Source organism: Callithrix jacchus, chromosome 17 (assembly GCF_049354715.1).
Source record: "Callithrix jacchus isolate 240 chromosome 17, calJac240_pri, whole genome shotgun sequence".
In the NCBI taxonomy this organism is placed as follows: Eukaryota; Metazoa; Chordata; class Mammalia; order Primates; family Cebidae; genus Callithrix; species Callithrix jacchus.
This window is the reverse complement of record NC_133518.1, coordinates 44,979,462-45,004,003: the sequence shown is the minus strand read 5'-3', so window position 1 is coordinate 45,004,003 and position 24,542 is coordinate 44,979,462. Positions and strand designations below refer to the sequence as shown.

General features: G+C 41.0%; 1 long non-coding RNA gene across 2 annotated transcripts in view; it reads left to right on the top strand.

Annotated features, from left to right (window-relative positions):
* LOC144579916 (uncharacterized) overlaps positions 1-24,542 on the top strand; it is a 166,976-nt gene that overhangs the window by 13,137 nt on the left and 129,297 nt on the right. For both annotated transcript variants that reach the window (XR_013528614.1, XR_013528613.1), the window contains exons 2-3: positions 8,632-8,757; positions 12,421-12,518. This is a non-coding gene — a long non-coding RNA (uncharacterized LOC144579916). The remainder of the gene's footprint in view (positions 1-8,631; positions 8,758-12,420; positions 12,519-24,542) is intronic.

Below are 24,542 nucleotides of genomic sequence, written 5' to 3'. Positions count from 1 at the left end.
ATTTATTCACCTCCTCTAGATTTTCTAGTTTGTGTGAGTAAAGGTGTTCATAGTAGACTTGAATAATTTTTTGTATTTCTGTGGTATTAGTTATAATAGCTCCAATTTTATTTCTAATTGAGCTTGTTTGGATTCTCTCTCTTCTTTTTTTGGTTAATCTCACTAACGGTCTATCAATTTTGTTTATCTTTTCAAACAGTCAGCTTTTTGTTTACCTTTTTTCTTTTTTGTCAATTTCATTTAGTCCTGCTCTGGTCTTGGTTATTTCATTTCTTCTGCTGGGTTTGGGTTTGCTTTGTTCTTCTTTCTCTAGTTCTGTGAGGTGTGACCTTAGAGTGTCTATCTGTGCTCTTTCAGACTTTTTGGTGTAGACATTTAATGCTATGAACTTTCCTGTTAGCACTGCTTTTATTGTATTCCAGAGGTTTTGATAACTTATGTCACTATTTATCATTCAGCTCAAATAATTTTTAAATTTCCTTCTTGATTTCATTGTTGACCCAAAGATTATTCAAGAGCAGGTTATTTAATTCCATGTATGTATATAGTTTTGAGGGTTCCTTTTGAAGTTAATTTCTAATTTTATTCCACTGTGGTCTGAGAGGATACTTGATATAATTTTGATTTTCTTAAATTTATTGAGACTTGTTCTGTGACCTATCACATGGTATATCTTGGAGAATGTTCTATGTGTTGAGGAAAAGAATGTATATTCTGCAGTTGTTAGGTAGAATGTTCTGCAAATATTTGTTAAGTCCCTTTATTCTAGGGTATAGTTTAAGTCCATTGTTTCTTTGTTGACTTCCTGTCTTTTTATTTTATTTTTTTTGAGACAGAGTCTCTCTCTGTTGCCAGGTGCCAGGCTGGAGTGCAGTGGCACCATCTTGGCTCACTGCAACCTCCACCTCCCGGGTTCAAGCAATTCTCCTGCCTCAGCTTCCCAAGTAGCTGGGACCACAGGCGCATGCCGCCATGCTCAGCTAATTTTTGTATTTTTTAGTAGAGACGGGGTTTCACCATGTTGGCCAGGATGGTCTCAATCTCCTGACCTTGTGATCTGCCCGCCTCGGCCTCCCAAAGTGCTGGGAGACTTTCTGTCTTGATGACCTGCCTAGTGCTGTCAGTGGAGTATTGCAGTCCTCCACTGTTACCGTGTTGCCATCTATCTCATTTCTTAGGTCTAGTAGTAAATGTTTTATAAATTTGGGAGCTTCAGTGTTAGATGCATATGTATTTGGGATTGTACATTTTCCTCTTGGACTAGTCCTTTTATCATTATATAATGTCCATCTTTGTCTTTTTATAACTGTTGTTGCTTTAAAGTCTCTTTTGTCTGATGTAAGAATAGTTACTCCTGCTTGCTTTCAGTTTCCATTTATGTGGAATATCTTTTCCCACCCCTTTACCTTAGGTTTATGTGAGTCCTTATAAGTTAGGTGAGTCTCTTGAAGCCAGCAGATACTTGGTTATAGGATTTTTATCCATTCTGCCATTTTGCATCTTTTAAGTGAAGCATTTAGGCCACTTGCATTCAATATTAGTATTGAGATGTGAGGTACTGTTGTATTCATCATGTTAGTTGTTGCCTTAATACCTGTTTTTTTCCCTACTATTGTTTTATAGGCCCTGTGAGAGTTATACTTTAAGAAGGTTCTATGTTGGTGTATTTCAAGGTTTTCTTTCAAGTTTTCAAACTCCTTTTAGCATTTCTTGTAGTGCTGACTTAGTAGTGGTGAATTCTCTCTGACTTTGTTTGTCTGAAAAAGACTAAATCTTTTCTTCATTTATGAAGCTTAGTTTTGCTGGATTCAAAACTTTTTGCTAACAATTATTTTATTTCAGGAGGCTAAAAATGGAACCTCCTCAGTCCCTTCTGGTTTGTAAGGTTTCTATTGACAAGTCTGCTGTTAATCTTATTGGTTTTCCTTTATAGGTTATCTGATGTTTTTGCCTCACAACTCTTAAGATTCTTTCCTTCATCTTGACTTTAGATAACCTGATGACTATGTGCCTAGGTGATTTTTTTGTGATGAATTACCCAGGTTTTCTTTCAGTTTCTTGTATTTGGATTTCTATATCTCTAGCAAGGCCAGGAAATTTTTCCTCAATTATTCCCTCCAATAGTTTTTTCAGACTTTTAGATTTCTCTTTTTCCTCAGGAACGTGGATCATTCTTAGGTTTGGCTGTTTAACATAATCACAAATTTCTTGGAAATTTTGTTCATTAAAAAAAAATTCTTTCTGAGTCTTTGATTGGGTTAGTTCAAAAGCCTGGTCTTTGAGCTTTGAAGATCTTTCTTCTACTTCTACTGCTGACACTTTCCAGTGCATTTTGTATTTCTCAAAGTGTGTCTTTCATTTCCAGAAGTTGTGAGTGTTTTTTCTTTATAACATCTACTTATCTGGAGAAGTTTTCATCCATATCCTGTATTTGTTAAAAATCTCTTTCAGTTAATTTTCACTTTTCTCTACTATCTCCTTGAGTAGCTTAATAATCAACCTTCTGAATTCTTTATCTGGCAATTCAGAGGTTTCTTGTTGGTTTGGATTCTATAAAAGAGTTCTATAACATTTTGTTATATTACTAGAATTACTTATCTGGTTGCCTCTCATGTGGGTAGACTATTTCAGTGGAGAGGTCTGAAATGCAAGGCCTGCTGTTGAGATTCTCTTGTTTCACAGAGTGATCCCTTGATGTAGTGCTTTTCCCCTTCCCCTAGGGATGGTCCTTCCTGAGAGCTGGACTGCAGTGATTGTTATTGCTTTTCTGGGTCTAGCCACCCAATAGGGTTACCAGGCTCTGGGCTCATGCTGGAAGATGTCTGTAGAGTCCTGTGATGTGATTGATCTGTCTTCAGGTCTCCCAGCTATGAATACAAGTACCTGCTCTGGTAGAGGTGGCAGAAAACTGAAGTGGACTCTGCGGTTGTAGGTATGTTTAGTGTGTTGGGTTTTCTTCAAATGCTGGTTTTGATAGCAGTGAGGTTGTCATGTGAACATACTAGGACCTCTGGTTAGCCAGGATATTGCAGGCAGTGGAATTAGGTGTTGTCTTCTCCTTCCTGGGGTCATGATTATTCTGTCATGAGCTGCTGTAATGGGCTGAGTTGGTTGGCCTCCACCCAAGAGGTGGTGCTTTCAAGAGAGTGCCAGCTGTGTTAGTAGTAGGGTTCCCTAAACTCACCCTAAGATGGCCAGGGTAAGTATTTTGGTTTCTCAGGTGATAGGTGGGGCCATAAAGTTCCCAAGAGTTTCTGTGTTTTGTGTTCGGCCACCAGGGTAGGTAGGGAAATGCTATCATGTGGGGGTAGAATTAGGTGGGTCAGGGCTCAGACTCTTCTTGGGTGGGGCTTGTTGTGTCCCCTGTAGGGGATGTAGGGGTGTTTCTCAGGCTAATGGGGTTATGGTCCAGAGGGACTCTTGGTCACTTCTGCGGTGTCATATAGTTTGCTAGGGAAGTGGGGGATGCCTGGTAACAACAAGAGCTCCCATGCAGTTGGCAAGGCTGGTCTCGCTCCCATGGTGCCTTGCTCAGACCTTTCCCCAGGCTGTGAGCTATCCCATAGAGAAAGTAAGCACAGTCTTTGGACTTTGCCCCTCCCCATCTGCCCACCCTTTTGGCAACTCCCGTGCTCCTACACTTGTACCTGCAGCAGCTCCCACTCATCCCCTAGACTCGTCAAGAAAATACGTGCCCAGTTGAAACCACTACCAGTTTCAGTTGGGAACTTCCTTTGCACTATGACCTCTCCTTAATACCACTGGCTGCCTTCCCCAAGGGCCCATGTGAGATATACTCAGGGATGGTTTCCCTAGGCTCAAGCTGGTGGGAGTGCCTTCAAGACACTTCCTGCTGCTACTTCTATTTTTATATTTTGTGCGACTCCCTAAATCAATTTCATCTCTAGGTAAGATTAAATTCTTCTCCTGGGATCTAGATTTTCAGATTCCCCAGTGGGGATGTACGTTTGGAGGCAGGTTTGCCCCCCTAACACCTTGGGAACTCACAGTTGTTCACCCGTTTCATGGTATTTGCAGCGGTATGCCACTTCTTTCAAAGGATCTGTGAATTTTTTTGGTTTTCCTGGCATGTTTCTGCAGTGGTTCTTGGAGCAAAAGATTACAGTGTGAGTCTCCACATACTGTTTGGTCTGTCTATGTGGGAGCTACACATTAGCCCTGTTTCCTGTCTACCATATTCCCCCCAACTCCCAAATGCTAATAATTTTTGCATACTGATTTTGTGAACTGAAACTGCTGAAGTTATTATTATTTCTTTTCTTCTACTAATTTTGGGTCTTGTTTGTTCTTGCTTTTCTAGTTTTGTAAGATGCATCATTAGATTGCTTATTTGATGTTTTACCTCTTTTTTTGTATAAAGAGTTATAGCTATAAACTTCCATCTTACAGCTCCTTTTTCTGTATTTCCTAGGTTTTGATAGGTTGTGTTCCATTATCATTTGCTTCAATACATTTTTTAATTTCCTTAATTCCCTCATTGATCCAGTGGTTATTCAAGAGCATACTATTTAATTTCCATATATTTGTATAGTTTCACAAATTCCTCTAGCTAGTGATTTCTAGGTTTATTCTATTGTGGTCAGAGAAGATGCTTGATACATATTTTTTTTAATGTTTTAAGACTTGTTTTCTGACCAAACAGATGGTATATCCTTGAGAATAATCCATGTGCTAAGGAAAAGAGTGTGCATTCTGCAGCTGTTGGATATAATTTTCCTTTGATATCTATTAGATCCATTTAGTCTATAGTGGATATTAAGACTGATGTTTATTGATTTTCTGCCTGGAAGTCTGTCCAATGCTCAAAGCGGGATGTTCGAGTCTCCACATTATTATTGTATTGGGGCCTATCTCTCTCTTTAACTCTAATAGTATTTGCTTTATATAGCTGGATGCTTCACTGTGGGTACAGTGTATTTAAAATTGTTGTATTCTCTTGCTGAACTGGCCTCTTTATCATTATATAGTGACCATCTTTGTCTCTTCCTACACTTTTTGTCTTGAAATCTATTTTGTATGACATAAATATGGCTACTGCTCTATTTACTTCTGCTCTTCTGTTCTTCTTTGGTTTTCATTAGAATGGCATATCATTTTCAATCCCTTCATTTTCAGTCTATGTGTATATTTGTAAGTGAATCGTATTTCTTAGAGGTAACAGATCAGTGGTTCTTATTTTTTCATCCATTCAGCCACTTTATGTCTTTTGATTGGAGAGTATAGTCCATTTACATTTATTATTGATATGTAAGGACTTAGTCCTGCCATTTTGTAATTTGTTTTCCAGTTGTTTTGTGGTCTTTTTTTTTTCCCCTTCCTGTCTTCCTTTAGTGATTTTCTCTGGTAATTTACTTTTTTGCTTTTTATTTTTTGTGTAATTTGTGTATGTTTCTTGGTTTGAGGTTACAATGAGACTTGCAACTACCATCTTATAACCCATTATTTTGAGCTGATAATGAGAATATTTGCCATAAACAAACAAGCAAAAAAAAACCTAATAAAAATTATATGTGTTAACTTTATTCCTCCACTTTTTAACTCTTTGTCGTTTCTATTTATATCTCACAGTACTGTCAATATCTTGAAAAGTTGTCATTGTTATTTTTGATTGGTTCATCGTTTAGTCTTTCTACTTAGGATAAGAGTAGTTTATACACCACAGTTACAGTATTATAATATTCTGTGCTTTTCTATATACTTACTATTACCAGTGAGTTTTGTACCTTCAGGCAATTACTTATTGCTCATTAACATCCTCTTCTTTCTAGTCAAAGTACTCCCTTTAGCATTTCTTGTAGAACAGCTCTGGTATTGATGAAATTCTTCAGCTTTTGTTTGTCTGAGAAATTTTTTATTTCTCCTTCATGTCTGAAACATTTTTCATCAGATATATTATTCTAGGGTAAAAGTTATTTTCCTTCAGCCCTTTAAATATGTCACACCACAGTCTCCTGGCCTGTAAGGTTTCCACTGAGAAGTCTGCTGCCAGATGTATGGGAGCTCCATTGTATGATATTTATTTCTTTTCTCCTGCTGCTTTTAAGATCCTTTCTTTATCCTCGGTCCTTGGGAGTTTGATTATTAAACGACTTGAGGTAGTCTTCTTTGGGTTAAATCTGCTTGGTGTTTTATAACCTTCTTATACTTAGATATTAATATTTTTCTCTAGGCTTGGGACGTTCTCTGTTGTTATCCCTTTTAATGAACTTTCTACCCCTATATCTTTCTTTTTTTCCCCCAAGACAGAGTGTTGCTCTGTAGCCCAGGCTGGAGTGTAGTGGTATGATCTTGGCTCACTTCAACCTCCACCTCCTGGGTTCCAGTTCAAGCAATTCTTCTGCCTCAGTCTCCCAAGGCAGGAGGGATTACAGGCACATGCCACCATGCCCAGCTAATTTTTTTATTTTTAGTAGAGATGGGGTTTCATCATGTTGGCCAGGCTGCTCTTGAACCTCGTGATCTGCCTGCCTTGGCCTCTCAAAATGCTTGGATTACAGGCATGAGCCACCATGCCTGGCCTCTACCCCATCTCTTTCTCTACTTCCTCTTTAAGACAAATAACTCTTAGATTTGCCCTTTTGAGGCTATTTATTAGGTCCTGTAGGCATGTTTCATTGTTTTTTGTTCTTTTTTTTTTCTCCTCTGATGGTTTAATTTCAAATAGTTTGTCTTTAAGTTCACTATTTTTTTCTTCTGCTTGATTCATTCTGCTATTAAAGTACTCTGATGCATTGCTCAGTATGCCACTTGCATTTTTCAGCTCCAGAAATTTCTGCTTGATTCTTTTTATTTCAATCTCTTTGTGAAATCTAGCTGATATAATTCTGAATCTCTGTGTTATCTTGAATTTGAGTTTCCTCAACACAGCTATTTTGAATTCTCTGTCTAAAAGGTAACATATTTATGTTTTTCCAGGATTGCTCCCTCGTGCCTTATTTAGTTCATTTGGCGAGGTCATGTTTTCCTGGATTATCTTTATACTTGTAGATATCTAGGCCTTGAGGAGTTAGGTATTTATCACAGCTTTAATTGTCGGGGCTTCTTTGTACCTGTCTTTCTTGAGAAGATTTTTCAGATACTTGAAAGGACTTAGGTGTTGAGATCTAAGCTGTATCTGCCTTAGGGGGCACCCCATGCCCAGTAACACTATGGTTCTTGCAGACTCATAGAGGTACCACCTTGATGGTCTTGGACAAGATCTGGGAGAATTCTCTGTATTATCAGACAGAGACTCTTTTTATTTTACTTTGTCCCAAACAAACAGAGTCTCTCTCTTTCGGTTCTGAGCCGCCTAAAGCTGGGTGTGCAATGACACACTCACTCCTGCAGCCACCACCACTATGATTCACTGGGTCAGACTTGAAACCAGCACAGTACTGGGTCTCACCAAGGCCTGCAGAACCACTCCCTGGCTATTGCCTATGTTCTCTCAAGGCCTTGCGGCTTTACAATCTGCAGGTAGCAAAGCCAGCCAGGCCTGTGTCCTGGTTGGTGAATTCCCCCAGGCCCCAGATGGGTCCAGAGGTGCCATCTGGGTCAGAGACTACAGTCAAAATCCTTAGAAGTCTACCTGGTATTCTATTATATTGCGGCTGAGCCAGCTTTCAAACCACAAGACAACAGTCCTCCCCACTCTTCTCTCCCCTTTACAAAGGCAGAAAAGCTTTATTTTGTAGCTACCACCATTACAGGCCATGGGGAGTTCTGCCAGACTGCCACTGATGTTCCCTTAAGGCCCAAGGGCTCTTCAGTCAGCTCGTGGTGAATGCCGTCTGGCCTGGGACTCAGCCTTCATAGTAATGGGCTCCCTTCCAGCCCAGGGTAGGTCCAGAAATGCCATCCAAGAGTCAAGTCCTTGAATCAGGAACCCCAAGAGCACCCTTGGTGCTCTACTCTTCTGTGACCAAGCTGGTACCTGAAGCCAGCAAATTTCAGAGATCCACCCAAGGCCCTCAGCATAGTACATGGGCATCATTGCTGGTTATTCAGGACCCAAAGGCTCTTCAGTTAGCAGGTGATGAACACTGCCAGGACTGGGTTCTTCCCTTCAGGACACTGGATTCCTTTCTGGTCCATGGTGTTTCTAGAAATGTCATTTAGGAACTAGGGCTTGGAACAGGAGCCTCATGACTCTGACCAGTGCCCTTTTCTGCTGTGGTATCAAATATACAAGATGAAAATCCCCTTCATTCTTCCCTCCCTTCTCCTCAAGTGAAAGAATGGGGTCTCTTTTAGAGCCATGAGTTGTGCATCCTGGGGTTAGGGGAGGGGTGATGCCAGCACTTTTCTTAGCTACCCCTGCTGGTGTCTCAGTAGTCACATGGTCCCTGTCCATTGTCTCTGGGCCCAGTTCAGCACTAGGACTTATTTAAGAGTTGCAGTCCTGTACAGCCTAGACAGCCTTTCAGATTTACTTAGAGACCCAGAACCTTTTAGCCCCCAGTGGCAATTGACCTCTGGGATCAGTGATTCCCCTCTGGCTAGGGCTGGTCCCAATGCTCCCTTTGTGGGTGGATATAAGCTGAATTCGGTCTGGTTTTCCTTTCTGGTCTCACAGACGGCACTGGGTTCATCAATGCCTCACACTTGCTGTGCTCTCCCTCCCTGCAGCACCCAGAAATACTCTCCATACCACGTTGCACTGCTGGGGGGAAAGGGAAGGGTGGTGTTGGGGCTTCAAGACTGTTTTTTTCTACCTCTTCAGTGTCTCTTTCAGTGATATGAAGTTAAAACCAGGTACTATGAATGCTCACCTGATTTACAGTTCTTATGGAGGTGTTTTGTTTGTGTATACAGATGTTAAATTGGTTTCCTTGCAGGTGGGACAATAGGTGGAGGCTTGTATTCTGCTATCTTACTCCCCATTTTATGATGAGAAATACGGTGGTCACAAAGGTTAAATAACTTGCCCAAGGTCACAATACCTGGTAGAGCTGGGCCTTAAACCCAGATGGGTGTTGTAAAGTTACAGCTCTACCTCTTATAAGGATAATGTTAAGCTAAGTAGTCTCCTAAAATACTCATTAAATATTCTGAAAATGTTACTTCTCTTCTCTTCTTTCTGTATCATGTCTCCTATAATACCTTGGTCAGAAGTACATGTCTAAAAAGAAGGGTCCAAAAAAGGTGGGGTAGAAGATGGGGTGGCGGTGTAGAGAGCAGGGAGCTGGTACAAATCACTGGAGCCTGGAAGTCTGAAAAGGGACCCACTGCAATTCCTATGTAAAGATTTTTAGCCTCTTGCCTGTAATTCCAGCACTTTGGGAGACCAAGGTGGGTGGATCACTAGGTCAGGAGTTCAAGACCAGCCTAGCCAAGATGGTGAAATGCTGTTTCTACTAAAAATACCAAAAAAAAAAAAAATTAGCCAGGCATGGTGGTAGTTGCCTGTAATCCCAGCTACTTGGGAGGCTGAGGGAGAGAATTGCTTGAACCAGGAGGCAGAGGTTGCAGTGAGCTGAGATCACGCTATTGCACTACAGCCTGGGTGACAGAGCAAGACTCCATCTCAAAAAAAAAAATTTTTTTTTTAGCCTGTCTTCTACTGCTGAGGACTTGAGACTTGAAAATATAGTCTTCACAGGGCCCAAACCTACTCATGGTAACCCTGACTATAAATATTGATCGATTTCCAGAAAACACGAATTTTTCTGAGAATGAATGTATGTATATGTGTATATATATGTATATGGAATATAATAAATACTGTTATATATAGTGTCATATATTTAGAAATTTGGATATCATATAGGAGTAGCTCTTTTTTTTTTAAAACTCATCTACAGTGGATTTGTTGTTCTGGCTGCCCAGTATACCCTTCCTGTATGGAGAATTCCCCATCCCCTGGCATCTTGTGCTTACATGTGGTCATGTGGTCTCAGTACAGCCTTATAGGTTGTTGTAGTAGCACCTTACAGGTGTTCTTGCCAGAACTGAATCTTGAGAGGCTGGTCGGCTGGTGATAATTTGCAGTGGAGTCATAGCATGGAGAGCATGTCCAGGGCACCAAAATACAACAGCACCATGGAGAGCATGTCCAGGGCACTGAAATTCAACAGCACCAGTGGAGAAGATTTAGAGGCAGTGAAACCTAACGTGCTTGTAACACCCATGATGCTGTGCTGAGCAAACAGATCCTGTGGTAGGATCATGGCTCTGCCCTGTTCCCTAGCTAATATACGTTTGATACATACCTTTTAGGCTTAAGTTTCCCAGAGTCGGTGTCTGTTGTTTTTAATGCCCCAAACATCACATTGATTTTAGCAATTGTCAAAGCAAGGTTGGGATTTCAAATAATCATTTTAAATTGGGTGTGGATTTGGATATCATTTATGGAAATAATACTCTTTGCTCTCTAGATATATGGGCAGGAAGTAAACAGTCAGAGTCAATCATCAAACCAGTCCTGACTGCTGGGTCTGTATGGCTCAGTTGGTTTCTTGGCTTATTTCTTATTTATCTAAAGCCAGGTCACACTATCCAGGAGGAATATTCATAAAAACCAAAGCCTTAGTGTGAACATTTTCTTTAAGGTCAATGTAATTTACAGTCTGTCCAGAGAAGCTTTTAGAGATGTAGAATGTGACTGTAATCCTCAATGCACTCTTATTACCCTTCCCTCCTATTAGAAATTGATTTTGGCACAGTTCCTTCAGGTGGAAAGTGACTCTGTCAGCAATTGCTGTTTCTCTTTTCACACATTGGGGATCCCCCCCACAAAAGTATTAAAGTCTCTTTAGTGTTCCTTTAGGAGAAGTTAAATACAGTTATCACCAACATTTGGAGTTTCATATCTGCCTGCTATTTCTAATGTACTTTGCTTGGTAGGCATTTAGCAATCATGTGGAGTGGAAGATCTTTTCCTAAAATTACCTGAGCTTGGCTACTCTGCGTGCTGGGTAACCCTGAAGGAAAATGCTGCCAAACAAGGCATTTAGCCCTGGCTGTGGCTGACAGCATGTGTCTTCTTCTCTCCCCACCCCTGTGGATCTCCTTGGCACTTTAAGAACAGCTAACACGAACAGGCCCACTGAACTGTTTATGACACCTTGCAGCTTAGCACTTGACAGGTCCAGAGAACATGGCCTTCTTCAATAGATAAGTTGCAGCTGACAAAGAGGGTGGTCAGCTCATCTTTCATGTGGCCAATGGAGTTCTGGTAATCTTAGGATATTGGATAGTGTCTCTTCATGGTTCTCGCTTCTTTTTTTTTTTTTGAGATGGAGTTTCTCCCTTCTTGCCCAGGCTGGAGTGCAATGGTGTGATCTTGGCTCACTGCAACCTCCACCTTCTGGGTTCCAGTGATTCTCTTACCTCAGCCTCCCAAGTAGCTGGGATTATAGGTGCCTGCCACCTTGCTCAGCTAATTTTTCCATTTTTAGTAGAAACTTGGTTTCACCACGTTGGCCAGGTTGGTCTCAAATTCTTGACCTCAGGTGATCCACTCACCTCAGCCTCTCACAGTGATAGAGTTACAGGTGTGAGCCACCATGCCTGGCCAGTGCTCACTTCTTAATACAATGCTTTTTAACCTGTTTAAATTCTTGCCCCATTTGGGTTATGTGTAAAAATTCTGTCCCACATATTAAACACTATATCTTTCACAGATTTCCAGACATCAAATAGATATTAAGTTTAATTTTCTTTATATATATTATTCATTTTTAAAGTTTTCAAATATGAAAGCATATTGACTATACCTTTAAAAATGCAGCAGGCTCCCCGGAGATTTGAGTCAACCTGACTAGGAAAGGGGCTCCTTATTAATAGTCACAGATGATGGCAAACCTGAAGATGGGTGGATCTGACAGCCATTGTCAACCTTCTCCTCTTTGCCATCCACTTGAAACATTCACTAGCTCTTCCATGTTTGCTTCCAGTGAGGGATGGACATGTGCCCGTCGTTGTTGTAGTAGTGAGAGGCAAGTAGAAGTCTGCTGGTGAGGGGTTCTGGGAAAACCTTTGCTTACATAATAAAAAGGATACAATTAACTGGTTTCATCTCTTCATGCCTTCTTAATTACAGAAGTTTGACACCTTCAGCAACCTCAGTCTTTCAGTGTAAAATGATAGTAACACCTAACTCATATATTGCTGCAAAGGATACAAAGATACTATATTTTTAGATGAGGGTATATTTTAATAATATTAATCTAATTTTTCGGCACCTGATATTTCCATTTACCCTTTGTGCTCTCACTCCCCTTCCCCTCTCCTTTTATGTATGGTGCTATTCTATAATTATTACCCCAGAGACAAGAGGTACTGGTGAAAACAGATACACAAGGTGTCCCTTCCAGTACGGTGAGGGTAGGGAAAGCAAGGACTCAGGACATAGACTAGGGATCTCTAATGATTGTTTTTAAATTTGTAAAATCAGTTCTCCACTTTCACTTCCAGGAACATGGAGTAGACATATTTCCCCCTATTTCTCTCCCTAAGTATAAAAGGCCATAAAAGACCATCTAGGGACTTCAGAACAAAATAATGACACAATGGTGAGTTCTCTGGATGTTCTTTTTTTGTACGGTATTTCCCAGACTTGGAGCTGAGGAAGTCAGCAACATAGAAACACCAATGCTCACAAACAAAAGTAATCCAGATAAAAGCCTGTTCTCTTTAACTAGTGGGCCAGGAAAAGGCAGCCCAGCAAGGCAGAAAACTTTTAGTTGATAACTGTAATAACTTCTGTACTCCAGGTAAGCACCACAGGCAAAAAATGCTGCTCCACCCCACTTATGCCAACAAAGAGCCAGTCATGAGCTTCAATGTCCACCCTCACCCAGCTGTGATGAAGTGTCCCAACGCTCCTTCTGGGGTGGTGCCAGAGAATGCCAAGTAGAGAGTTGGGAACTTAATCCTCACTGGGTGATATGGAGACCCATCCCTCTACAGTGTCAGTGGAGACCATGTCAGAAGCCTGGACTTCTTCCCTTAACTATCAGTAAGGACGTGCTCCTCCATCATCCCAGTGGGGTAGTATTAGAGAAGGCCTAGCAGTATGAAAGCCATTCTCCCACCATGGCATCAACAGAGGCCATGTGGGAAATAGCAATGAGGTACTCCAACTCTTCCCAGCAAGGGAAGTCTCGGTAGAGGCCTTGTGGGAAGCTGGAACCTCTAATCCCACCTAGCAGTAGCAAAGAATCCCTATCCCGTCCTCAAGTGTCCACAGAGGATGAGGGGGGAACCTACTCCTGGCAATAATAGATGCCCTTCTACCCCTCACCGCCTTGCTGGGGCAGTGTCAGAAGTCAGCTAAAACACAAGGTTCAGATAAAATAAAGATTGTTTCAATAGAAACGATCAGGTTTCTATTGAAAATCTCTTGTCACATCAAGAACCAGGAAGATTTTGAAGTGAATGAAAAAGATAGTCAATAGATGCCAATACTATGATGCCAGAAGTTTTAGAATTATATGATGAAGATTTTATATCAGCCATCATAAAAGTGTTTCAATGAGGCATTAATGAACATACTTGAAACAAAAGTTGAAAGTCTTAGAAAAGTAAAAAGAAAGTATCAGCAAAGAAATAAAAGATATAAAAAACAACCAAATGGAAATTTTAGAACTGAAAAATACAGTAATGACACAATGAGTGCTTTCCTGCTATCCTCAGGAATGAGGCAAAGTTCTCCACTCTCATCACTCTTATTCAACACGGTGATAGGCATTTTAACCCAAGCAAAAAGGCAAGAAAAGGAAATAGAAAGCACATATATTAGAGAGGAGAAATAAACCTGTCCCTATTCGCAAATGACATGGTAGTCTATATAGCAAATCCCAAGTAATCTACATAAAAACTGTAATAAATGAGTTTAGCAAACTTGCAGTATACAAGATGAACATATGAAAATCAATTTATTGCTATGTGCTAGCAATAAACCTGCAGTCACTAAAAAATTGCAAAATTTATATATTCCCTACCTATAAAATCCTAATTATTAACATCTTATGTAAACATAGAAAAATGATCAGAACTGGGAAATTAACACTGACACAATACCATTGACCAAGTTCAAGACTTCCTTCAAATGTCACCAGTTTTTCCACTAATGTATTCTTTTTTTTTTTGAGGTGGAGTCTCACTCTGTTACCCAGGCTGGAGAGCTGTTGCGCAATCTCAGTTCACCGCAACCTCCACCTCCAAGGTTCAAGCGATTCTCCTGTCTCAGCTTCCTGATTAGCTGGGGCTACAGGTGTGCACCATCATGCCCAGCTAATTTTTGTGTTTTTAGTAGAGAGGGGGTTTTGCTATGTTGGCCAGCCTGGTCCTGAACTCCTGACCTCAGGTGATCCACCCACTTCAGCCTCCCAAAATGTTGAGATTACAGGCATGAGCCACTACTGTATTGCTGCTGTTGTTCCAGGATCCCCTTCAGCGTACCACACTGTATTTGGTTGTCATTTCTCCCTGTTCTCTGACAGTCTCCAATCGTTCCTCGGTTTCTCTTTGTCTTTTGTGTGATCGTGACACCTCTACAGATCAGTTATTTCATTTTATGTTCCCTATTACACACCTGCCTAGGGCATTCTCCTGACTGGACTGAACTCTTGCACGAAGAAGCCATCTGAAAGCTTCCAACTTCTGCAATTCAGAAAGAATTCCGAGGGAAAGGAAGAGAGGGGAAGGAAAGTCAAGCTACTGCTGGTCCTGCAGAGGAGTCTTCTCCTTTTGAGTTTTTAGATGTATCCCTGGGGAAAAGACCATAGAAGCCCCAGATAGATTTGTGGAGCTCAAGAGCTGAAGGGACATGTGCCCTTTTTCTGCATAAAGGTCCAGGAGGGCTGGAATTACCCAGAGAGGGATGAGGGTGACTGTGAGGGGTGTTTGAGGGAGTAAAGAAGGCATCATATGTGGCATGGCGGGGCATGGCAGAGGAATTTTTTGTATGCTAGAGACTGGGCACAGAAGCCACTAAGAAAGCTTGTGGGCTGGGAACAAGGAACATCTCCACAGTGAGCTCCCTGACAGGCAGATCAGGGGACCTCTCAGCCAGTGTGGACAGGAAACATCAAGGACATTATATAAGCACTCCCTCATTCTGCTCCAGAATCTAGATGTAATCAAGAGTCAGAAAGATGCTCCAAATTGGCTTCCTACTTACCAGAATAGGGGCTCTGTTCTATATTAACCTATAAATAAAGTGTTTCTTCTGCTCTTGAGCTATGGTCTGGAATTCATATCTCCTAATAAATGCCAGTCAAGAGATTCATACCCCTAACAAATGCCAGTGAATACTATGAATAAAGTTATATGTGCACAGGAGTGTGTGCATGAGTATGAGTGTGCATGTTTGTTCCAAGCAGAGATGGCAGCATTTTCCAGGGTCTGGAGATAAATTGAGAATGTGCATGTGGAGAACTACAAACAATTCATGGAAAAGCACACCAGTGGGCTGTTTTGTCAGGTTGAGTTCCCACTCATACTGTGCTTTTTCTATTACACAGTGACATGTGTGTAAGGCACCAAATCATGATGCTAGGAAAAACATATTTCTATGTATTGTCATGCCCACCATTGAGGTAATGGTACTGCATGTCTTTGGTCCTTCAGTACCTACCAGAGGGTGCGCTGCCATTAACCATGAAGGGAACCCTTCAGCATGTGTATGAGTGTGGATGGGAGGTATTGCACTTCTTCCTCCAGATAGTGAGCAGGTTGAAATGACAGCTCAAGTCACTTCACCACCAATAAAACTTCCTGACACTCTGTAGTCCTTTAAGAACTATGACTCAGTTCAAATTTCTAGACTTACAGAATATAGAATTTTAGGCCAAAGAGGTTCTGAGTGGGGCCCATTGCCTAAATGTACAGATGGTGAGATTGAGGTGCAAAGAGGCAAGGATGCCTTGCCTAAGTGTCCTCACCAGGCCTGTGACTGAGTCTCTGAGACTCCAGGCCCCCAGCCCAGTGTTTTCTTGGCTACTTTACCATGTTTCATGGCTCTCTGGAGTAGCTTCCTTTCAAGAAAGCACTACCTGACTCTTCAGCTCACACAACTTTCAAAACCCAACTGAAATACCCCCGAATTGACCTTCCCCATGGTAATTCTGATTTATTTGGCAATTAAATAAGTACTGTCTAATGTCCTATCTTCTAAGGTTATTCTGTCACCTTAAAGAATTTTTTTGCTTCAAGTCTCTTTTTTAAAAAAAGACTTAAATTTCAAAGCCTTTATTATCCTATCCAATAAAAGTATTAAATTTTTGAGGATAGGCATCAAAATTTGTGTGTGTGCGCGTGTGTGTGTTCCCTCAACAGTACCCAGCAGTGTCTTGTACTAGTAGGTTGCCTCTAGTAGGTAAATAATAAATATTAGTTGATTTCATATTGCTAGCACAAGTTCACTGCTGTGCAAAATGTGGTGCAAAGGCGGTATAAGGTGAATAACGTGGACTCAGGAATCAGCAGGCCTGGTTTTGACAAGTTGTGTGACTTTGGAAAAGTTGCCTAAGTTCTGAGCCTCAGTTTTCTCATTAGCAATGTGGATTAATGACACTAATCTTGCACAGAATTGACAAGGGGATTACATGGGATTATATATACACATTTATATGTGTATATATATCTGTATATTACTAGTTATAGTTATAATGTAATATAGTAATAACTGCTGTATTATATACTAGTATGTTATAGTAATAACTCTATGCATAGTAATGTATTGATATAGCATATGAAACACTCACATATATTTGGCCACAGCTATGGTCCTTCAGCTATTACTACTACTAATGTCATGAGTTGCAAATCAGGTCAGTTAACTCCATCCATTCAGTTCTATGGACTCAAACTAAATCTTCAACAAATATGGTCATCTCAGCACCTCACAGAAGGGCTACAGGGTCCAGGCAAAATCACGTGGGTGGGCACCCACGCAAATCATCACCCGCGGTTATCCCACCATGCTCCACACTCACAAAACAGCAGCATAGAACATAGGTGCCATGTACCATGGTGATGTGTACTTGATACACAAAAATTATGTGAATTACGCATGTGTGTACATATGTGTATGTGCACACATTTGCAGGACAGTCTCTCCAAAAAAAGAAAAGAAAACGAAACAAAACCTTCCCACCCCCACAAACTCAAGCAAGTAGTCCTCTTGCCCAATAGTTGTTAGCCATATTATTTCCTTGCATAAATACAATCACTAGGAGGCGCCTTAATCCTTCTCTTTAGCAGCCTTTCTGCTCATTGTTAACACCGGGGAGTCAGATCTAAAAGTCTTTAAGTGAATCTTTCTCAACCCACTGCAGAGTGCGCAAATCATTTCCTCAGCTGATTCAGATGTATTTTGATGTGCTGGGAAACCTGAGCATTCTCTCACCCTGTGGAGATTAATTACCTTGAAATATTCATTGGATTAAATGTATTTAAACATGTACTGTTTAAAGCTCAGTGCAGCGTTTTGCACTCAAGATACATATTATGGGCATTAAATAATTAACTTTGTGAGAGGAGAGAAGCGGGGAGAGGAAGAGTGAAGGTGGGGGGAGAGGAGAGAGAGAGAGAAAGAATGAGAGAGAGAAAGAGAGAAACACATGTTTTTTTTTAGTGCTAGGCCATGGGTGAGACTGACAGCAACCAAGTCTAAAGCGTTCCACAAATCAGCTAAATCCTGGCTTCACCTGTTGCTAGAACTATGCGACCTTGGGCAAAATACTTCACCTCTCTAAGCCTCCTCTGTAAAATGAGAATGACGATATCTCAGAAGCATGAATTTTAGATGACGAATACAGGGAAAGCCCTGGGTATCCTGCCTAAGACATAGCAGCACTCACACAAAGCAAGACTCGGCCTCATCTTTCTTCTTTCTCCTTTAGACCTAGCTATGAGGGCTTGATCTTGGCTCTGCCATTCTCCTTCCTTCTCTGTGCCCAAGTGTTGTCACTCAGCTCTGGGAATGGCAGCAGAGAATGCGTGTGAGGTGCACCGTCTCTAGAGACAAACCGCCCAGGCCCATGGCCCAACTCCAGCACGTACCAGTTGTGTGACCCTCAGTGCCTCAGCTCCTTTATCTGCAAAAGGGGATAAAGCAGTGCCTTGTCCCACAGGGCTGCCGTGGGGGTCTAAGGAGTTATCACACATATAAATTCGTGAGAACAGTACCTGCCACATAACCACTGCTTTCCAGGGGTTGGCCGTTGTTATTATTTTAGGTTCAATTCAGATCTCATGTGTATTCAACTCTGCAAGCTGTATTTCCCCCAGTGCCCCAACCTACCTGTCTCAGTGTCACATTTAGTTTTTGAATCTTTCAGCAGCCCCTATGCAGGCCTGCCTTCTCCAAGTAGCATCTGCTGTATCCTTTAAGCTTTGGCCTCCCCTCTTTCACTTATCCAATTTACCTCTTCTTGGGATACTGATTTATGGTTCCTGTAGAAACTGAAGCAAACCAACTCATCTTAACATTGTATTAAGATGCTACAGCTGATATGAGCTCTCGGTGGGCAGAGGTGCTATCTGCAATATCTACTACCTAGCAGGTGCCTGAACATAGAAAGTGCTTATTCACTATCTGTTATGTGACTCTTTGAACTTTTGGAAACATGAAATGTTAATTGAAAGTAATGGATCACCTGAGATCAGGAGTTCAAGACCAGCCTGGCCAACATGATGAAACCCTGTCTTTACTAAAAACACAAAATTAGCCAGGAATGGTGGCAGATGCCTGTAATCCCAGCTAACTGGGAGGCTGAGGCAGGAGAATTGCTTGAACCTGGGAGGCAGAGGTTGCAGTGAGCCGAGATCACACCATTGCACTTCAGCCTGGGAGACAGAATGAGACTCTGTCTCAAAAAAAGAAAGACAGAGAGAAAGTAATGTATCTTGAATGGTGTTATTGGGTTCCATGCATTTCGACAGGCTGCTGGAGAGAAAAATGTTGAAGGTAGGGGACTCCCACCTGTGTCCTTCAGACCACAGTGGCTAGGAGACTTTCAACTCTCCTTACACATGCAGTTGTGTGGTTTTTTTTTTTTTTTACTTTTTCTTTTGAAATAAAATTTAACTTACAGAAAAGTTGCAAAAATGTACAGCGAGCACTCATATATGCGCTGCTTGGTTTCCCTAAATGTTAAAGTAACATCTTAAGTAACTAATAGTAGGGTGATCAAAACCATGAAATGAACATGGGTGCTGGTACTGATGTTATGATGAGTGTTATTAATTACTATTAATGAAACAACAGGACTAATGTGAATTTCACCAGTTCTTTCACTAACTGGATCTCACATCACGTTTGGTTGCCATGGCTCCTGGGTCTCGTCCAATCTGTGACATTTCCTCAGTCTTTCCAGCCTTTCCTTGCCTTTTGTGACCTTGCCACTTTTAAGAAGGCAAGTCAGTTAAATTGCAGAATAACTGTCAATTGGGTTTCACTAGATGTTTTCTCACTATTGAATTGAGGCTATGCATTTTTGGCAGGCATAAAACAGTGATATGACCTTCTCAGCCTATGGATCAGGGAGTGCATGATATCAATAAGTCTTATTACTGGTGATAATTAACCTTGATCATTTGGTTAAGGGGACATCTGCTGGCTTTTTTCACTGTAAAGTTACCATTATTCTTTTTATAATTAGTGAATATCTTAAAGGACATATTTTGAGACTATGCAAGTATTTTGTTTCTCCTCGGTAGATTTTGCCTGTAATAATTATTACTGTGGTGTTTGCCTAATGGTGACTTTAAAAAATATATTCCCATTTAATCTGCATTTATTAATTGTAATTCTTCTGTAAGAACTATCCTTTCTTCCCAATTTGTTTTTGCAATTTTTATTTTAATATCAATAAAGATTCATGGATATTTATTTTATAAATTATAATGCAATACTTTGCTTATTTACTTATTTCTCAATTTGTTCTGGTTTTGGCCAATAGGGTCGCCTTCAAGTTGACCTTTGTGTCCTTTCATGTGCTCCTATCCCTTTTCGAGTCCTTCCCTAAGGTTGCATTTGCTAACCATGTATATCACCTGGGCATGTCCCCCATTATACATGGTGGGTTGGTGGGGAAGTCCAAGGAGGCAGACAACTGTTAGGTAGTGGTTGGGCTTTGAAGCCAGGTCTCCTGAATGCTTGTCCTGCTCTCTGCCAAGCCATCATTCTGCCTCTCCACACATCACAACTTTTATTTACCATGAAATTCACATAATTCTTCCTGCTCTGCTTCTCTGGGCTCAGCCAGTCACTGAGAGGCTGGGAGGGTAGGAAACAACGAGACACATCCAGAATGTGGACTATTTACAAGACAATTGGCCTGTCCTATTCAATATCATAAAAACAAAAAACAAAAGTGGTGAGGATGTTGTCGATTAAAAGAGGCTAAAGAGACATAACAATATCAATCTCCTGTGGTTGCTATAAGCTGAATTGTGTCCCTCCACAAAATTCATGTGTTCAAGTCCTAACCCCCAGTAGCTCTGAGTGTGAGCTTCTCCGGAAAAAGGCTCATTGCAGATGTTATTAGTTAAGATGAGGTCGTATTGGGGAAGGGTAGACCTCTAATCTACTAAGACTGGTGTCCTTTTGCAGATTGACAAAGTGTCAATCTCTGATGGGATCCTGCTTTTTTTCAAAAAGTCATTTTAGAGACAACCAAGGACATTTTAATCTAGACTGAACGTTAGACACTAGGAATTATTGATTTTCTTAAATATTACTTTAGTATTATTAGAATTATTGATAGGATTATTATTTAGTAATAAGTATTAGTAAAGTATTTGGTATTACTAAAGTATTTGAGTATTGCCCTTTCTTAGGTATTACCATTCTGTAGCAGAATATCCTTGTTTTTAGGAGATACACATTTAAGTGTTTAGGAGTGAAGTGTCTTGATGTCTGCAACTCCTTCTCAAATAATTCTGAAAAATGTGTAGTCCACTGAGTACAGTAAATGTGGCAAAATTGTTAATGGTTATTAAATCTAGGTGTATGATGTAAGTGTTCCTCTTTCTGCATTCTGTATGTTTGAAACTTTTTAAAGTCAAAGCCAGAGGAAAAATTACTCCTATAATCTTGTTTTATATCCTCCATTTGTTGAGGAAAACCTCCTTTCTTTTATTTCCATAAAAATGACAAAGGCCAGTTCCATCCAACTGAAATGGGCACACAACCAGGAGTTCAGGAACTCGCAGGAACAGTATCATGGGTATTGAGCCTGGATATGTGGAAGATGGTCAGGTCTGGAGAGTAGGGCTCCAGTCCCGGCCTAGCTGAGCTCAAATCCCAGCTCCTTTGCTTTTTCCTCATCTAGTGGTCTTGGGCAAGGCACTTACAACTTTGGGGCTTAGTTTTCTTGACTGTAAAGTAAGGATAGTAACATGTTATTTGTTGTGAGAATCATACATTACATTTGTGCATGTTATAGGATATTTATGTGTGTAACACCTGCATGTAAAGCAGTAGGCCCACTGCAAGCAGTAGCTGTTGTATTAAGTACCAAGGGCCATCTTGTGAGCCCCTGCAGGCAGTTCAGCCCTGCTGGAGAATGCAGAGAAAGTTACCTCAAGAAAGCAGAATTGGGGATCTCGCAGGGTAGTTGGGGGTGGGCTCTGTCTCCAAACATGGTTAGATAATTTTAGCAAATGAGACTGTACATACAATCAGTGTGCCTTCATAACTTTTGGGTTAAGAGAATTAATGTATTGACTGTGAACATTTAAAATTATGTCACAATATTTAAAAATTCTGTTTTGGCATAACAATTTTTTTTAAAGCATTATCAGGAGCCTCAAAAAATGGAAGGGTCGGTAATTGGAAATCTTTATGCAAAATTTTAAAACTTGATCTTTTTGTCACACCACATATAAAAATTAAATAGACCATAGACCTAAATGTAAGAGCAAACTGTAAAGCTTATAGAAGATAAGAGAGAAAAAGTCTTAGTGATCTTGTGTTAGACAGATTTCTTAAATAGGATACAAAAAGGATTAATTATAAAATAAAACATTTATTAAATTGGACTTCATCAAAAGACAGTGTCTTCAAAATTCATCGTTACAAAAATGAGAAGGCAAGCTCTACACTGGTAGAAAATGTTTGCAAAACGTATGTCCAACAAAGAACTTATATCTAGAATATATATAAAAGAATTCTTACAACTCCGTAATAAAAAGACAACCCAAATTAAAAAATAGGTAAAAGATTTGAACAGATACTTCACTAAAGACCATATTCAGATGGCAAATACATACATTAAAAATTGCTCACTATCATTAGTTAGAACCACAATGAAGGTTGGGTGCAGTGGCTCACACCTATAATCCCAGCACTTTGGGAGGCCAAGGCAGGCAGATCACCTGAGGTCAGGAGTTCAAGACCAGCCTGGGAAACATGGTGAAACCCCATATCTACTAAAAATGTAGACAGAGAAACACTCTGTCAACAAACAAACAAACAAACAAAAAAACCGTAACAACAAAAAACTCACAATGAAACGTCACCGCATATTCATTAGATGACTAAAACTTAAAAGACAAGACCAAGTGCTGGCAAAGATATGGAACTTTCATACATTATTGGCAGGAATGCAAAATAGTAAGGCCACTTTGGTAAACAGTTTGGCAGTTTCTTATAAAGTTAAGCATATACTTAATGAAATTTTTAGCAATTGCACTTCTAAGTATTTATGCAAGAGAAGTGAAAATATATGTCCACAGAGACTTGGATGGGAATGTTTATAGAAGCTTTATTTATAATAACAAAGAACTTTGAAGCAGCCCAAATACCCACAAGTTGGTGAATGGATAAACAAACTATGCTATGTATATACAATGCAATGTTACTCAGTTAAAAAAAAAAAAGGAGTGAACAAAATCATGGAGGACTATAAAAAACATCATGTTAAGTGAAAGAAGGCGGACATCAAAGTCTACATATTACATAATCCTACCTATACATTCTGACTACTTTAAATAAGAGGGTTCTGGGAAAGACAGTCTAGCAAGCAGTTGCATATGAAAGTTTGTAGGAGGAGTGAGATCCTCAAAGACATTGGGCCTGGGTCTGTGGTCCATCCCTCAGTGGAAAGAGGGCCTTAGAAAAGAGTCTGTTGGGGGCCGGGTGTGGTGGCTCACGCCTGTAATCCCAGCACTTTGGGAGGCTGAGGTGGGTGGATCACGAGGTCAAGAGATCGAGACCATCCTGGTCTACATGGCGAAACCCCGTCTACTAAAAAAAAATTAGCTGGGCACGGTAGCACGTGCCTGTAATCCCAGCTACTCAGGAGGCTGAGGCAGGAGAATTGCCTGAAGCCAGGAGGCGGAGGTTGCGGTGAGCCGAGATCATGCCATTGCACTCCAGCCTGGGTAACAAGAGCAAAACTCCGTCTCAAAAAAAAAAAAGAAAAAGAAAGAAAAGAGTCTGTTGGGAGGAGAAAGATGATGAAGTCGAGGTGGTTCCTGTTCCCCCTACCTCCCTGCACAACCCCCTACCCAGCACAGTTTTGTGTGGTGGGTGGGGACACTGTCCTTTTTTGAAGGAAAATCATTTCTCAGGGTCCAGTCCCCAAATGTTCTTAGTCAGAGGTGCCAGTCTCTGCTCTCCTATGGCACATCAGGTTTGTCAATAGCTTCCAATGAATAATGACCTGTTGCCATATCCCAGCTTCTTCGAGGAATAATGTCCTATGAGTTCTGTCAGGCTCAAGTGCCAAAGCAATGCAAGTAACAACAACAACAACAACTTCTCAGCTGGCTTCTTGGAGGACTTACATGATTGGGGTTGTTGTGCTGAGTAAGGAATCCAGCATGGACTTGCCTTCCTTGTCTATTCCTTGTGATGATTAAGACATTTCACATGGGAAGAAACTGCCCATTCAGGAAGTAGTTCAGATCCTGGGACTCACCAGACACTGACAGGGGCTGCTTCCCTGGATTTCCTCCTATCCTCCCCCTGGCCTCCAGGAGGCAATGCCTTGTCTCTGTAGTGGAAAATGAGGTGCCAGTCCTGACCTGTGTGGCAGCAAGAGGCAAGGCACGTTCAGGAGGCATGGGGTGTGGCTGGCAGCACAGGCCTTCACCCGCCAGCTGCATCCGCTGCGTGGGGGAGGAAATGGTGGAGCACCACTGTCAGCCCTATGGCTTTTTCCTCTAAGGCAGATTCTTCCAGCAGGAGGCTGAGCTGCCTCAGGGGAAAGAACCAGTAAAGAGCCACTCACCTCCCAGGCTGAGGGTGATTGATTTCAGCCAGAGACGCCCTTTTGCTTTAAGCTGCAGAACACAGTAATTTCCCAGCTGTCCTGCTGCATCAACCCCAAGTTCTACCTAGACCAGTATTTTGTCTCTGATGTGCAAATATTTTGTAAAAAGACCATGTGGTCACATAGGACTTCATGGTTCTTTCCCTTACACAAGTAGCTTAGCTTTTGTGCCTTGGTTTCCCCATCTATATGAGAGTGGTAAACCCACTTCAAGGAGTCAGTGCGAGAAGTGACTAAAGGAATGGCAAACATTCAGTGCAGTGGGTCTGTATGTGGCGGATACTCCATAATGATGATTATTTTTAA